The following is a 16,661-nucleotide window of genomic DNA, read 5'->3' as shown; positions in this document are numbered from 1 at the left end:
TCTAGGTCATCACAGAGTGCAAGGCCGGGCTCCCTGTTATATGGCAGCTTCCCACTAGCTGTCTGTTTCACACATGGCAATGTATATATTGCAATGCTAGTTTCTCAATTCATCCCAGCCTCTCTTTCCCCCACTAGAGGAGGGTTCTGCTCCTAGCAGATTCTCAGCTTGGGTTCAGGTACTGCGGAGAAGGCAAAGCTGGACAGATGTCTGCTCACCTGGATCCAGGGAAGGCAGGGCAACATCAGCACATGACCCACCCTGAAAAACTGCCCTGCATCTCTTCCAGGGTCCAGGGTGTCTCTAGGGGTCCCCAAGGGAGGAAGGTTGGAGTATGCCGTGGGTGGGGTCGTTCTTGTTTCATCTGCAAGCAGGACACCTTCTGGTTTCCACTCCCATCTCTGGTGTATGAGCCAGAGCAGGAAAACCCTGACCCTTTCTCTCCATCCCCGTTTTTCTCTTGTCGTGCCACCCGACCATGCTCCTTAGTATCCAAAAGAGATAAAACTGCTCCTGGATAAGCCAATGGGCTGAAGTGTGTCTCGGCAGGTCCTGAAATTCAGATAAACATTTGAACTTCTGAATGCTTATTAAATAGAATTGCACCGCTGAAACTTCAGGGCATAATCTATCACTCCCTCCAGCTTTATAAAACTGAGACCGTTATCTTTCCTGTCCAAGCTCCACATAATGGTTGTACAATGATTTTTGTTACTGCATGGATCTGGGAGAGACATACTTTTCAGCAGATATTATTAAAAGGCTTTTAATCCATGAAAGCTTAACTAGCTCAAATGGGTTGAAAGCACCATTGCTCCTTTATTGAGGATACATGAGGCATTTTTATCTAATATCCACCATTTGCTATAATAAAGATTTGGGATCAAAATGTGTTATTTAAAATCTGTTCCTGCCAATAGTTCTAGACATTCATAACCTCTTTTATTGCCTTCTCCTCCTTTGAGAATGGAAGGAAGAGATACTCTGTTACCTCCAAAGTCCCTCCAGCATCTGAATTCAATTCTTTTTTCTCCACCTATAGGATACCTTAGCCTTATTCCATAGAAATGGCTTAGAACTTCAAGGAAATAGGAAATCTTGGATCTGAGCGCCATTGTATGCTTAAGGAAGCTGCCTTTTCACGGAGTATGTTTCATATCCATTTGTCTTCAGAAAAATGTCAAGTAGTTTTGCACTCATTTTCCTGTCCAGGAGCTTTTTTTGACCATGCTATGTAGCATGTAGTCAGTTCCCCAACCAGGGATCGAACATGCACACCCTGCAGCGGAAGTGTGGAGTAACCACTGGACCACTAGGGAAGAGTCCCCAGGAGTACTTTGAGCCTCTCCTGGCTCACTACCTTTACAGAAAAGGCTCACATACAACCTCTATGAAATAATTACCTGAGAATAATGGTAACACCCAATGCTTACTATGTGTCTGGGTTTGTCTGCAATTATTTTCAGATCTAATTTGTATACCTAATAAAAGAATGTGTGTGTGCTAAGTCGCTTCAGACGTGTCTGACTCTTTGCAACCCTATGGACTATAGCCCACCAGGCTCCTCTGTCCATGGGATTCTCCAGACAAGAATACTGGAGTGGGTTGCCATGCCCTCCTCCAGGGGATCTTCCCGACCCAAGGATTGAGCCCAGGTCTCCTGTGGCTCCTGCACTGCAGGCAGATTCTTTATTACTGAGCCACCGGGGAAGCCTTAATAAAAAAAAAAAAACGGCTACTACTTATTAGATCATGAGGCAGACAGAGAGTAAAATCTGGCTCTTTGGTTACAAAACACGGTCCTGGCCCCCCGGAGATCTAGCTTAACAATGTTCCCAGCATCCTTAGACTGTTCTGGCCAAAGGGACATGATGTATGCATTTCTAGCTCTGGTCCGTGTTACCTCCTGCTGGGTCCTTCATGCTCTTTCTTCCCTCATCTCCTGGCCAGATGAAGAGGATGGCTGAGCACTTCCTCATGAGTTAGAAGGGCCCTGGGTCTCTGAATACCTCATACATCCACGGATTCCAGATGTATTTACCATACGCATCATAGACAAAGTATATCATGCCAACTCATAAGGTTTCTTTTGCTACTGCTGCTGGTGCTGCTGCTGCTAAGTTGCTTCAGTCGTGTCCGACTCTGTGCTACCCCTAGCAAATACCATTATTGTGTTTCCCAGAAGCTTTCCTGATAAGATCATCAGACTTAACAAATCTAAACATAAGATGCCCAGTTACAAGTTGAATTTAGATAAACAAGGAATAGTTTTTTTTTCATGTAAGTGTGTCCCATGCAACACTGGGGGCACACTTATACTAAAAAATAGTTTACCTGAAAAATCAAATGTAACTGGCTGGCTGTATTTCATCTGGCAATGCCATCTCCTAAGTTTACTAAGAAATGAGAGTGGTATAGGAAGGGATAGTCTGGGAGCTTGGGAAGGACATATACACACCACTATATTTAAAATGGGTAACCAACGAGGACCCATTGTGTAGTACACTGTGCTTAATGTTATGTGGCTGCCTGGATGGGAGGGGAGTTTGGGAGAGAATAGATACACGTATATGTATGGCTGGGTCCCTTCTCTGTTCACCTGAAACTATCACAACATTGCAAATGGCTATACCCCAATACAAAATAAAAAGTTAGAAAGAGAAGTGAGAGTGGATGTTCTTTCTTCCTTCCCAGATGCTCCCCATAAAAGAAGAGAGTGGACTGCAAGCCTCTGCTAATCCTTTCCTTCCTAATGGCTATATAGAAAAGATACTTTTTCTCTTGTTCAGTCACTAAGCTGTGTCCAACTATTTGTGATCCCATGGACTACAGCAAGCCGGGCCTCCCTGTCCCTCAATATCTCCCAGAGTTTGCCCAAGTTCATGTCCATTGAATCAGTGATGCTATCCAACCATCTCATCTTCTGTCATCCCCTTCTCCTCTTTTCCCAGCATCAGGGTCTTTTCCAAAAAGAGTCAGCTCTTCGAGTCATGTGGCCAAAGTACTGGAACTTCATCTTCAGCATCACTCCTTCTGAGGAGTAAGGTTGATTTCCTTTTGGGGTTAATTTCCTTTAAGGTTGACTTGTTGGATCTCCTTACTATCCAAGGGACTCTCAAGAGTCTTCTCTAGCACCACATTTCAAAAACATCAATTCTTTGGTGCTCAGCCTTCTTTAAGATCCAACTCTCATATCCATACATGACTACTGGAAAGACCATAGCTTTGACTATACTTTCTCTCTATCAATTCATTATCCATGTTCCTTTCACCCAGCCATTAACACATGCAGATTCAAGAGGTTTTTTTTTTTTTTTTAAACTACAGATAAATTAGGAAATGTTTTGAGTGTGGGAAGAATCTCTCTGGGTGGAAATAAAATAGATTGGGCAAGACATCCAGGTCTGCTGCTGACACAGGAGGTAATGCTTTCTCGCATAAAGTGTTTGTAATCCTCCAATCCCACTTTCTACTATCTTCTTTGAGCAAATTTTTTTCTTTTCACATTTTTCTTTTTCCTCTTTTCTGTGAAATCAGAGTGACCTAAAGTTCAGAACACTTCGTAATGTGACACGAACAGAAAACACACAATTAGTTATGTTGCCAAACCTGTGCCCATTCTTCAGAACAGGCTACATTTCTCAGAAAGGTCAAGTGCTGTTGGCTGTGGGCCTGCACAGGCTAGGGTGCTTGTGGTTCCCCATGACGCAAATCCATTCTCAATTTGACTTAAATAACCAAGAGAATTTAATGGTTCTGGTAAACAAAAAAGAACAGCTGCAGGGTGGCCTTCGGGCAAGTCTTGATCAAGGTCTCATTTAATTTCTCTGTGAAACTGTAAGCTGAGTTCCTCTTAACTTGACCCTGCTGGCATTGCTGTGATCCTCACAGCTGCTGCAGTTCTGCAGTGCACTTCCCAAGGGCACAGACCCGAGCAAGGAAGCATGGAGCCCGGGTGTATACCCAGAGCATCTGAATCCAGAATCTGAGCTCATAGCCAGCAGACTGAACCCAGGCTGAATATTACGTGCATTGCGTTTAAACAGTGACTGCCCTCAATTCAAAGTACTTGCTTCAATCAGTAAGTAGAAGGTTGCATGCACACGTGCAGCTAAGTCGCTTTCATTGTGTCCGATTTTGTGCGATCCTATGGACTTTGGCCCACCAGGCTCTTTTGTCCATGGGGTTTCCCAGGCGAGAATACTGGAGGGGGTTGCCATTCCTCCTCCAGGGGATCTTCCCAATCCAGGGATCAAACCCACATCTCTATGTCTCCTGCATTAGCAGGTGGGTTCTTTACCACTAGCACTGCCTGTTAAGTCCCAAGTAGAAGGTTAAAGAAAATCAGATGTAGCAGCTTTCTGTATTTAGAGGATCTCTTTCTTTTATTAATCTTAATTATAGAGGTGATTTTGGCCAGTTCTTCAGCCTTTCAGTATATTTCTTTTGGTTCAGGGAGTAGAAGGTTAAAGAAAATCAGATGGAGTACTTTCCTACATTTAGAGGGTCTCCTTCTTAGAATGTTCATATTAACTGCACCAGTGATTTTTGGCCCATTCTTCAACCTTTCACTAAATTTCTTTTGGTTCCTGAAATGTGATAGGAGATTAAGATGGGGATTGTAATAAGAGCAATGGAATGAGAAATTTCATCTATGGGGAAGGATTAATTACAAAGCTATTTTAACAATCTTTCCTGGAGCCTGTAGGAGAGAAATACTTGGGCTTGCAGTTATAGGAAAAACTATATATTTGAGACTCATACATATTTATACTAAATCACATATAAGAGTAAACATCAGATCAATTTTTGTCTTCTTGGCTTAATGCACCATAAAATACATGTTCCGCAGAGAGAAAAGAAAGGATTTCTCTAGCAAGAAAAGGTTTAAATATACAAACATTTTGATAAACATTAATGCAGGTAATAAAAGAGTCTGATGTATTTTCCTGATAGGGGGTTTACATGACTTTTATAAGAATTTTTGTTGGAATAAAAATGAAATATGAGCTTATTACTTTCTCTGACCAGTTAGTCTAATAATTTCTGCTATGTTCATGTGATCATTTTCATAAAAATTCTTGTAAATATCATTCTTATAAATAAGAGGGTGTTTTGGTTAAAAATAAGCACCAGAAACTTTCAAAACTCTTTAATGCTGGAAGTTCTAGATAATAGAATTATCCTTTTAATGATTTCTGGAGTTTAAAAACTTTTATTAAAAAAAAATTGTTTAGAGGCAGAAGCTAAATTTCATACTGAAGGCATACTGTGTTTGTAGGAGGTATCTATTATTCTATGCTGTCCTGTATTAGATAAAATATTGCTAGTTTCAGCAACATATAATCCCCAAAGCTTAGTGGCCTGACCCAATAGAAGGGTATTTTAGTGAAGCTTATTTCTTCCTCTTAAAAAAAAAATTGTTTATTTATTTGGCTGCACCAGGTCTTTGTTGAGGCACATGGCATCTTTCGGTTGTGGCATGTGGGGTCTAGTTCTCTGCATATGTGTTAAGTCGCTCCAGTCGAGTCTGACCGCGAAGCTATGGACTGGCAGAACTGGAGTCTGCCAGGCTCCTCCATCCACGGGATTCTCTAGGCAAGAATACTGGAGTGGGTGGGATCTTCTCGACCCAGGGATTGAACCTGTCTTATGTCTCTTATGTCTCCTGCACTGGCAGGTGGATTCTTTTCCACTAGTGTCACCTGGTAAACCCTGACGAGGCATTAAACCTGGGCCCCCTGCACGGGAAGCATGGAGTCTTAGCCGCTGGACCACCAGGGAAGTCCCACGTGGGGGAGATATATTTCCTGCTTTTGGGGGGACAAATGAGGTTTAGAACATCTTTCTTGCACCAACTGTTTCTTTAGTAACTTTAATTCAAAATAATCAACATCCCAAAGGGATCCACTTTGGGGTGACATGATCTGCCCTCCTTCATCTACGTATTTGATGTGTGGCCAAAAGAAAATAGTATACTAGGGATATGATGAACATTATCCTTAACATTTCAGATGATTTTTTTTCTGTGGACATGGAAGTTTTCAAGCACTGAATTGATTGTTTAGTTTTGGTTTGTGTGCCTATATGTGAAATAAAAGCCCATTTCCAAGAAAAACAAACAGACTCTGAAGCTTTGCCAACATGGTTTCTCTGGATCTCCAAGCGCTCGTAAAGTTCAGTATTCACAGTGAGTGAAGTGAAGTGAAAGTTGCTCAGTCATGTCTGACTCTTTGTGACCCCATAGACTGTGGAGTTCTCCAGGTCAGAATACTGGAGTGGGTAGCCTTTCCGTTCTCCAGAGGATCTTCCCAACCCAGGGATCAAACCCAGGTCTCCCACATTGCAGGTGGATTCTTTACCAGCTGAGCCACCAGGGAAGCCCAAGAATGCTGAAGTGGGTAGCCTATCCATTCTCCTGTGGATCTTCCCAAACCAGGAGTTGAATTGGGGTCCCCTGCATTGCAGGCGGTTTCTTTACCAACTGAGCTATCAGGGAAGCCTAACATTTAGAGGGAGGGTGGAGCCATTGGAATTATCTGGGATGAGTCATCTGTTCTGGGGTCTTCATCTTCCACACTGAATCCCAAATGAGGCATGCAATCTAATTCAGTATTAATTGTTTTGGAAATGTTTTCTTCCAGTGTATCAGTTTAGAATAGGCTGTTTTCAAAGTCCACTGGTCCGTGTAATCCACCATGCAACTAAAATTACTTTCTTTCAAAATAGTATACTTTTAAAAGGTGGTTGTTTAGTTACGATGAACCCACGGGAGAGATGGATAAGCCTCACAGAGCATTTTATGTAGTGGGTAATACCACGTGAATGGGCTTCCCAGATGGCACTGGTGGTAAAAAGCCCACCTGCCAATGCAGGAGATATAAGAGACTGGGGTTCAATCCCTGAGTGGGGAAGATCCCCTGGAGGAGGGCATGGCAACTCACTCCAGTATTCTTGCCTGGGGAATCCCATGAACGGGGAGCCTGGCAGGCTACAGTCCATAGGGTCCAAAAGAGTCAGACACACCTGAAGCAACTTAGCACGCATGCACCATTGGGACACAATGTTTTCCTGGTGGTGATTATAAGACCACCCATTTATACCCACCCTAGTTCTCAGGCTGGTCCTTCTGCTAAAACTTCCACTCCAACTCCACTCCCCTCTTGCATCCCCCTCGCTTCTATGTCCACTTGGCTGTAGATGTTATTCTACAAAGAAGGGAGATTGAGGTTAACTGTACATGGTCCTGAATTTATACGTATCACATTGGCCTCTTTCTTTCATAACAGTCAATCCGATTCAAATTGGCTTACACAAATAACACAAAATACATTTTGTGTTGCTAAAGTATTCATGAACAGTTTGGCTTGAAGGTTCAGCTAGATTCAGGGGCTCATCAGAATAGAGTTTCTCTTAACCTCATTTCTTTCTTTCTAAACAAATCTATTTATTTATGTATTTGGCTGCTCTTGGTCTTAGCTGAGGCGTGTGAATTCTTAGTGGCGGTGTGTGGGATCTGGTTCCCTGACCAGGGATCAAACCCGGGCCCTCAGCATTGAGAGTCTTAGCCACTGGACCACCAGGGAAGTCCCGTAACCTCATTTCTTGCTGTCTGCCATGTATGTTCTGTTGTCAGGCAGGATCTTCCCTCATGGGGGCAGCATGAGCTGCCTGTTCCTCCAGGCAGAAAAGTCCAGCAGAAAAGAGCACATTGTTTCTCAGTAAGTCCCACCAAGCCCTGGGATACACTCTGGTTGCAGCTTGGGTAGTGGATGGGGGAGGGACCTGGCTGGACCTTCTGGGCTCAGCCCTTCTGAGGCATTGAGCTGATGGTTCCGTCCACAGAATAGACGTTGTACATAGTTGCAGAGCATCTGGCAGATGTGATGTCCAGCCATCACGCATAATCTGTGGACTGTGGGTAAGATAGCACTGCTTGTGATGGCAGCTTTTATAAATGCACCAGGCTATTGCTTCAGAGTTTCTGGATGCTGTCATTAGAAAAACAAAAAACATTGGTTAGCCCTTATTCACCAAACCGACAGGACCTCAGCGTGAATGGGCAATTGTCATCACAAACCCCCCGGTGTGATGCTAAGTAATTTCAGTCGTGTCCAACTCTGTGAGACCCTATGACCTGCCTGGCTCCTCTGTCCATGGGATTCTCCAGGCAAGAATTCTGAAGTGGGTTGCCTTTGTTCAGGGGGTCTTCCTGACCCAGGGATCAAACCCAGGTCTCTTAGTCTGCACTGGCAAGCGGATTCTTTATCACTAGTACCCCTTGAGAAGTCTGCTAAAATATGGACAGTTTGTGCTTCCTGAGATGACCTCTAACTTCTGCAAGGTTTCTGCAGCAGAGAGCTCATTTCCTGCAGCCCACTAATCTAGTGGGACTAGGGGTCAACCCTCTATTTCTAGAACAATGACTGTGACCAGAAGCTCACCAGCCAGCCCCTTGCCCCATTTGCCCAGAAGTATTGCTCGTGACAAGCATTTGCAAGTCCAAGAGACTCTGTCAAACATGGGAGGAAGCTGGGAGTCACAAGCACAGGGATTACACCACAGCAATGCAGATGACTTCACGGGGAGCCTAACGCACACCCTGACTCTTCAGTCTGGACTTTACATGAGCCTGGGTCTTCAGGCAGGGAGCCTCTCCTTGGAGCCCACTTCCGGTTGACTCGACTTCTGTCTCCACCATGATCACTGCCCGTAGATTTGCACAGATGCCAAGTGGAGGAAGCGGTGGGGGGCCTGGCAGGCAGCTCCTGCTCTGCCCACCAAGTACTGAGACAGATGAATGGACCCCTTGTAACACACGGAAGGTGTCTTGGGACTTCCCTGGCAGTTCAGTGGTTAAGACTGCATGTTTCCCATGCAGAGGGTTCAATTCCTGGTTGGGAAACTAAGATCCCGCAAGCCTTGGGGCATGATCAAAAAAAGAAAAAAAGTGCCCTGTAGGCTGGCTGCTCAGTTCCTCTCCCACCATCTATACCCGTCTACTTGCTGTGCTCGTCTTGTTTTCACAAAGGATCACTAATAAATTCCTCTCATCACCTCACATGTGTGTGTGTGCTCCGTTGCTCAGTTGGGTCCAACTCTTTGTGACCCCACCGACTGTAGCCTGCCAGGTTCCTCTGTCCTTGAAATTTTTCAGGGAAGAATATTGGAGTAAGCTGATATTTCCTCCTCCAGGGGATCTTCCCAACCCAGGGATCAAATCTGCACCTCTTGCGATTCTGGCATTGGCGGGCAGATTCTTTACCACTGTGCCACCTGGAAAGCGCCATCATCTTATGAAGAATTGCAAAAAGCATTTTTGATTGTTTTACATTCAAGAGCTTGGTTTTACCCCCAAATGGCCTCTGCATATATCTTCCCAAGCACAGGGTCTCCTTCCTTACAGATATGCCGCCTGATATGAAGATGATAGACATTTCAGTTTGTTTCTCTTGCTCCCTCTGCCTTTCTAATGCCTATTTCCCCCCCTCTTTTCCAGAATGATTTGAGTTAGACTATTATTCTTTCTCTCCACTTACTGGTTCTGCTGTTTTCCATTCTGTTACATTTTTTTACGTGGTGAACGTTTCATTTTTTTATGCCTGATTGTGAAATTATGTCCTGAAAGTAATTCATTGATTGTTGGGACTCTTTCAAGGCGCTCTGAATCCCTCCCAGAGGAGAGACAATTGCTGGGAGTTCCCCTGTTTTCCCAGCAGTACTTGTATCGAACCTTTTGTTTTCCTGTTGTTTTTCACTCAGTTGTGTCCAACTCTTTTCGACCCCATGAACTGCAGCACGCCAGGCTTCCCCATCCTTCACCATCTCCCAGAATTTGCTCAAACTCATGAGCAAATGAGTTTGGGTTGGGGGTGCCATCCAACCATCTCATCTGAGACACATTCAAAGTTTCACCCTTTGCTCCATTTCTAGTCTTCTCCCTGGCCAACACAGCTGGGGGAGCTTGATTCTGCCAGGGGCTTTCTTTAGCACCCTCCATGTGATGGTAAATTTCAGAGCCGTTCTGAACAGGTCCTGGTGCTGATACTTCTTTCCTTCCTTGGAGACAAAGCCTTCAAATTATGACTTAAATAAGCTGTGAAAAGCTTAAAACAACCATTCACATGGCTATTTTTATAGTGGCTTCTCTACTGTGTTTTTACAGCACAGGATGGGAGGCGATTCTGCTTTGTCTTCCATTTGAATAATTTCTGATAATCATGTGTTTTATTCCCCGAAGTGTGGATGTTTTAGAATGTTGTGTCTAAAATGACTTGCATTAGAATGAGGCATCCTGTTTTTCCAAATTACGGTCTACTCCTTTGAGAGCTGACAGTTTTTCTCCCTGCTTCTGTGCAGACAATGTTGTATCTTGACGTGACTCCCTGTTTGACCACTTGAAATGGTTTCGTGGTTGGTTCTTTCTTTATTTGTTTATGGCTGTGCTGGGTCCTTGTTGCTGTGCTCGGGCTTTCTCTAGTTGCAATGAGCAGGGGCCACTCTTCGTTGTGGTGCACCAGCTTTTCATTGTGGTGGCTTCTCGTGCAGTGGAGCACAAGGCTCCAGGGCCCACAGGCTTCAGTACTGGGGTGCACAGGATAAGTTGCCACATGGCATGTGGGATCTCCCCTGACCAAGGATCAAACATGTGTCCCCAGCATTAGCAGGTGGATTCTTCACCACTGCACCACCAGGGGAATCCCTTGCAGTTGGTTTTCTTGGACTGGGTATAGGTCCACAGGGGGACACTGTCTCGCTGTCTGCAGAAATTTTATGGCTCTACTTTCTCATCTTAGAGCTATCTTGTGATGATCCTTTGGGCTTTCCAGGTGGTGCTAGTGGTAAAGAACCTGCCTTTGGTTCAATCCCCGGGTTGGGAAGATTCCCTGAAGGAGGGCATGGCAACCCACTCCAGTTTCCTTGCCTAGACAATCCTTTGGACAGAGGAATCTGATGGGCTACAGTCCATAGGGTCACAAAGAGTCAGACACAACTGAAGTGACTTAGCACACACGCAACCCCCTAACCAGGGCAATAGATGATACAAAGAGATGGCTTACTCTGTGTTGTCTCATGCCAAACCTGGCTCAGAGGGTCAGGCAGGTGGTTCATTGCTCTGTTATGGAAGATATTTTTCACACAATACAGAAGTGATCCTAGAACAACCTGGACTTGAACTGCAAGGATCCACTTGTACATGTTTCCCCACATGCACTCCGACCTCCACTCCTCAGTAATACTTGAAAGTGAAGTGAAAGTGACAGTCACTCCGTTGTGTCCAACTCTGTGTGAGAAAATGGACTATACAGTCCATGGAATTCTCTAGGCTAGAATACTGGAATGAGTAGCCGTGACCTTCTCCAGGGGATCTTCCCAACCCAGGGATCAAACCTAGGTCTCCCTCATTGCAGGTGGATTCTTTACCACCTGGGCCAGGAGGGAAGTAATATTTGAGTTTTACACAATTCATGGTTGGTTGGATTTGTGAATACAGAGGGTCAACTGTTAGTTATACATGGATTGGAGGGTCGGCACCCCTAATCCCTCATTCTTCAAGGGTCAGCTGTAGTTTGTTGTGGTCAGATCATGAGCTTCACCTGGATTTTGCAGTGTGGCCAGACTGGGAGGATGGACCTCTCAAGAAAGATGACCATGATTACTGCTCCCATAATTTTTCTTTCTAAACATTTTTTTACTTATTTATTTTGACTGTGATGGGTCTTTGTTAATGTAGACAGGCTTTCTCTAGTTGCAGCGAGTGGGGGCTACTGTTCGTTGTGATGCATGGGCTTCTCGTCTCGCTGCGGGGGCTTCTCGTCTCGCTGCGGGGGCTCTCGTCTCACGAGGGCTTCTCGTCTCTCTGCGGGGGCTTCTCTCGTTTTGCCGGCTCAGTAGTTGTGGCACTCGGGCTTAGTTGCTCAGTACCATGTGGGATCTTTCCAGACCAGAGATCAAACTGGTGTCCTCTGAACTGGCAGGCGGACTCTTAACCACTGGACCATCAGGGAAGTCCTATAACTTCTTCTTATCTTTGCTTACTTCACCCTTCTTGAAAAGTCTTTGAGTGCTATCCTGTTTTATTAGCAGCTGTTCACATCCATTTCACTATCTCAAAATCATCAAGATCAAGTTGCTTTTTCCCTAGTAATGAACTGAAACAGATGTTACCATGTAGGGTATTTGATTAAGGGATCAATGTAAGCATTGTCATTCTTTTCTATGTACCCTGACATCACTCCCCACTCCCACATCACCCCCAACCCTTCACCCAGAGGGGAAGTTGAGAGGCAAAATTAAACATTCTAGTTATTTCAGTGTGAAAAAAATTCCCCTTTTATGTTCTTAATATGATGGCTATGAGCCAGGTCACACCCTGACTATGATGATACAAACTGCCCTATTTCCACTGTAGAAAGGAGGCTATCTTAAAACACTTTGGGGACTTCCCTGGTGGTCTAGTGGTTAAGACACTGCCTTTCCAATGCAAAGGGTGTGGGTTCAATCCCTGCTCTGGGAACTAAGATCCCATATGCTGCATGACAAAACAAACAAACAAACTCTACTTTTATCTATTACAAATCTAATTATTTCTTTTGCTCAATATAATCTTATAGCTTTATAGATCTTTTTAAACTATTAAGCCACTGAAAATCCCCAAAATGTTCCCTTGACCTCCATAGATCTATCCTTTTGTATGTATAGAGTAAGCATCTCAATAAGCCCTATTATTATCAAAAGCTTCTGATTATATATTTCCACAAAAGGATTCTAGTTTTTGTCTTTTATCCATTAGAATTTCATTTCTTGAGGCTGGAAATATCAAACCCTGCATTCAAATATTAAAGCTTGCAAAAATATATTATCTCCTTATAAATTCTAGTTTTCAAAACTGCTATTTATTAAAGAAAATGAAGAGTTTTGCATTGGGTCCTTGGATTGTGCCTGTACTTTATAGTCTGATTTTTTTTTTCCTTTGAGACTTGAGGTGCAAATAATCAATGTAGAAAGAAATTATTTAAAATATTTCTCCCTAGCATCTAGTTCTTTTATCAACTGAGATTTCTAAAGATGAGAAAGAGCATAAAGTAAAACAAGAATAATTATGTAGGCACTGTTCATGCTTCGTAGAAAAAGGAGGAAGATGTTATGAGAAGAATGATCAGATTTACCAAGTAAAATTGCTGGATCCCCCAGTTAAATTTAAATTTCAGATAAGTAATCAATAATTTTAATATAGGTATATTCCAAGCAGTATCTGGGACGTTCTTATACTAAAAATTGGACGTCCCCAGTGGCTCAGCTGTAAAGAATCCACCTGCAATGCAGGAGCTGCAGGAGACACAGGTTCAATCCCTGGGTTGGGAAGATTCCCTGGAGGAGGGCATGGCAACCTACTCCAGTATTCCTGCCTGGAGAATCCCATGGACAGAGGAGACTGGCAGGCTACAGTCCATAAGGTCACAAAGAGTTGGACATGACTAAAGTGACTTAGCATGCACATACTAAAAATTCATAACATGTGAAATTCAAATTTAGTCAGATGTCCATTATGTCACCTGGCAACCCTAGTTCTCAGAGGGCTGATGGGGAGTGATGTGTAAACAAGAGAAATGAATGACTGATTTTATGTCTACAGGGAATCACCAGATGGTTCAGGAGCATAACATAACTAGGTGAGAATGAGAATAAAGAGTATATTGAAAAATCAAGATTGGCACATTAAAAGACGCTCAACATTGCTAATCATTAGGGAAACGCAAATCAAAACCACAAAGAGATACCACCTCACATCTGTCAGAATGGTCATCATGAAAGAGACCACAAATGCTGATTTACTTAGCAGATAGGGTCTAAGAGCCTGGGACTGTTTACCTCCCTCTGGAGGGGCTGTCCTGGGCAGATGAATTCATTAGTTGCCAAAAATAAGCATTAGAGAGAAGGAGATAATGACTTGCCTGAGGTCACTGAACATCATAGCTGAGAAGCCAGGAATCTAACAGTTGCAATAACAGCACTGGTGAACACCACCCTCTTGGCTTCAAGATCAAGCCCTGAGCCTTTGGAGTGGGAGCACTGACTCCAAGACCCTAGACTACCAGAGAACTAACCCTAGGAAGTATCACATAGTGAGAACTCACACAAAGGAAATCACTTGAACACAAGACCAGGCATCACCCAACTACCAGTAGCACCCTATACAGGATGCCTCATCTAAACAACAAACGAAACAAAAATACAAACCCAATCATCAGTAGACAGGATCACCACCTCACTCAGCCTTGCCCATCAGAGGAAAAACAAACAAACAAACAAACAAACAAAAAACTCAGAACAAATCTCACCCTAAAGGAAGCTTACACAACCCACTGGACCAACCTTAGGAGGGCAGAAACCAAAAGGAAGAAAGAATTCAGTCTTGAAGCCTGGGAAAAGGAGACCTCAAGCCACAATAAGTTAAAAAAAAAAGAAAATGCAGAGAAATATTACACAAATGAAGGAACAAATTACAAACACAGAAGTCCAAATAAATGAAGAGGAAATAGGTAAACTACCTGAAAAAGAATTCAGAATAATGATAGTAAATATTATAAAAAACCTTGAAAAGAAAATGGAGAAAATGCAAGAATCAATTGACAAAGACCTCGAAGGATTAAAGAATAAACATACAGAGACAAACAACACAATTACTGAAATTAAAAATGCTCTAGAAGGAATCAATAGCAGAATATCTGAAGCAGAAAAACGAATCAGTGAGCTGGAAGATAAAATGGTGGAAATAGCTTCTGAAGAGCAGAATAAAGGAAAAAGAATGAAAAGAACTGACGATAGTCTCAGAGACCTCTGGGACAATATCAAACACATTAACATTTGAATTATAGGGGTCCCAGAAGAACAAGAGAAAAAGAAAGGATATGAGAAAATTTTTGAAGAGATTATAGTTGAAAATTTCTCCAAAATGGAAAAGGAAATAGTCAATCAAGTCCAAGAGGCACAAAGAGTCCCATACAGGATAAACCCAAGGAGAAACATGCCAAGATACACACTAGTCAAACTAATAAAGACTAAATGCAAAGAAAAAATATTAAAAGCAGCAAGGAAAAAGCAACAGGTAACATACACGGGAAACCCCATACAGTTAACAGCTGATCTTTCAGCAGAAACTCTGCAGGCCAGAAGGGAATGGCAAGATATATTTAAAGTTCTGAAAGGGAAAAATCTACAACCAAGATTACTGTACCTGGCAAGGATCTCATTCAAAATTGATGGAGGAATCAAAAGCTTTTCAGTTAAGCAAAAGTTAAGAGAATTCAGTACCACCAAACCAGCTTTACAACAAATGTTAAAGGAACTTATATAGTCAAGAAATACAAGAGAGGAAAAAAGATCTACAAAATCAACCCCAAACAATTTTAAAAATGGTGATAGGAACATGTATATCAATAATTACTTTAAATGTAAATGGATTAAATGCTCCAAACAAAAAACACAGACTGGCTGAATGCATACAAAAACAAGACCCATATACATACTGTCTACAAGAAACCCACTTCAGACCTAAAGACACATAAAAAAAGAAAATATATAAACAGAAAAACATATAAAAAGAAAATTACAGGCCAATATTACCTATCATCATGGCTGCAAATATCCTCAACAAAATTTTAGCAAACAGAATTCAGCAACACATCAAAAAGCTCATACACCTTAATCAAGTTGGGTTTATTCCAGAGATGCAAGGATTCTTCAATATACACAAATCAATCAATGTGATGTACCATATTAACAAATTGAAAGATGAAAACCATGTGATAATCTCAATAGATACATAAAAAACCTTTGGCAAAATTAAGCACCCATTTATGATTAAAACTTTTCAAAAAATGGGCATATAAGGAACCTACCTCAACATAGTAAAGGCCATATATGATAAGCCTACAGCAAACATTATTTTCAATGGTGAAAAACTGAAAGCATTCCCCCTATGATCAGGAACAAGACAAGAGTGCCCACTTTCTCCACTATTATTCAACATAGTTCTGGAAATCCTAGCTATAGCAATCAGAGAAGAAAAAGAAATAAAAGGAATCCAGATTAGAGAAGAAGTAAAGCTCTCACTGTTTGCAGATGACATGATACTGCACATAGAAAACCCTAAAGATAGTATCAGAAAATTACTAGAACTAATCAGTGAATTTAGAAAAGTTGCAGGATACAAAATCAATACACAGAAATCACTTGAATTTCTATATACTAAAAATGAAAAATCAGAAAGAGAAATTAAGGAATCAATCCCATTCACCATTGCAACAAAAAGAATTAAATATCTAGCAATAAACTTACCTAAGGAGGCAAAAGAACTGTACACAGAAAATTATAAGACACTAATGAAAGAAATCAAAGACCACATAAACAGATGGAGAGATATTCCACGTTCCTGGGTAGGAAGAATCAATATTGTGAAAATGACTATACTAGTAAATGCAATCTACAGGATTCAGTGTGATCCCTATCAAATTACCAACAGCATTTTTCACAGAACTAGAACAAAAAAATTCACAATTCATATGGAAACACAAAAGACCCCGAATAGTCAAAGCAGTCTTGAGAAATAAGAATGGGTCTGGAGGAATCAACCTTCCTGACTTCAGATTATACTACAA

Source organism: Budorcas taxicolor, chromosome 17, assembly GCF_023091745.1.
Source record: "Budorcas taxicolor isolate Tak-1 chromosome 17, Takin1.1, whole genome shotgun sequence".
In the NCBI taxonomy this organism is placed as follows: Eukaryota; Metazoa; Chordata; class Mammalia; order Artiodactyla; family Bovidae; genus Budorcas; species Budorcas taxicolor.
Note: the sequence above shows the minus strand (reverse complement) of the source record.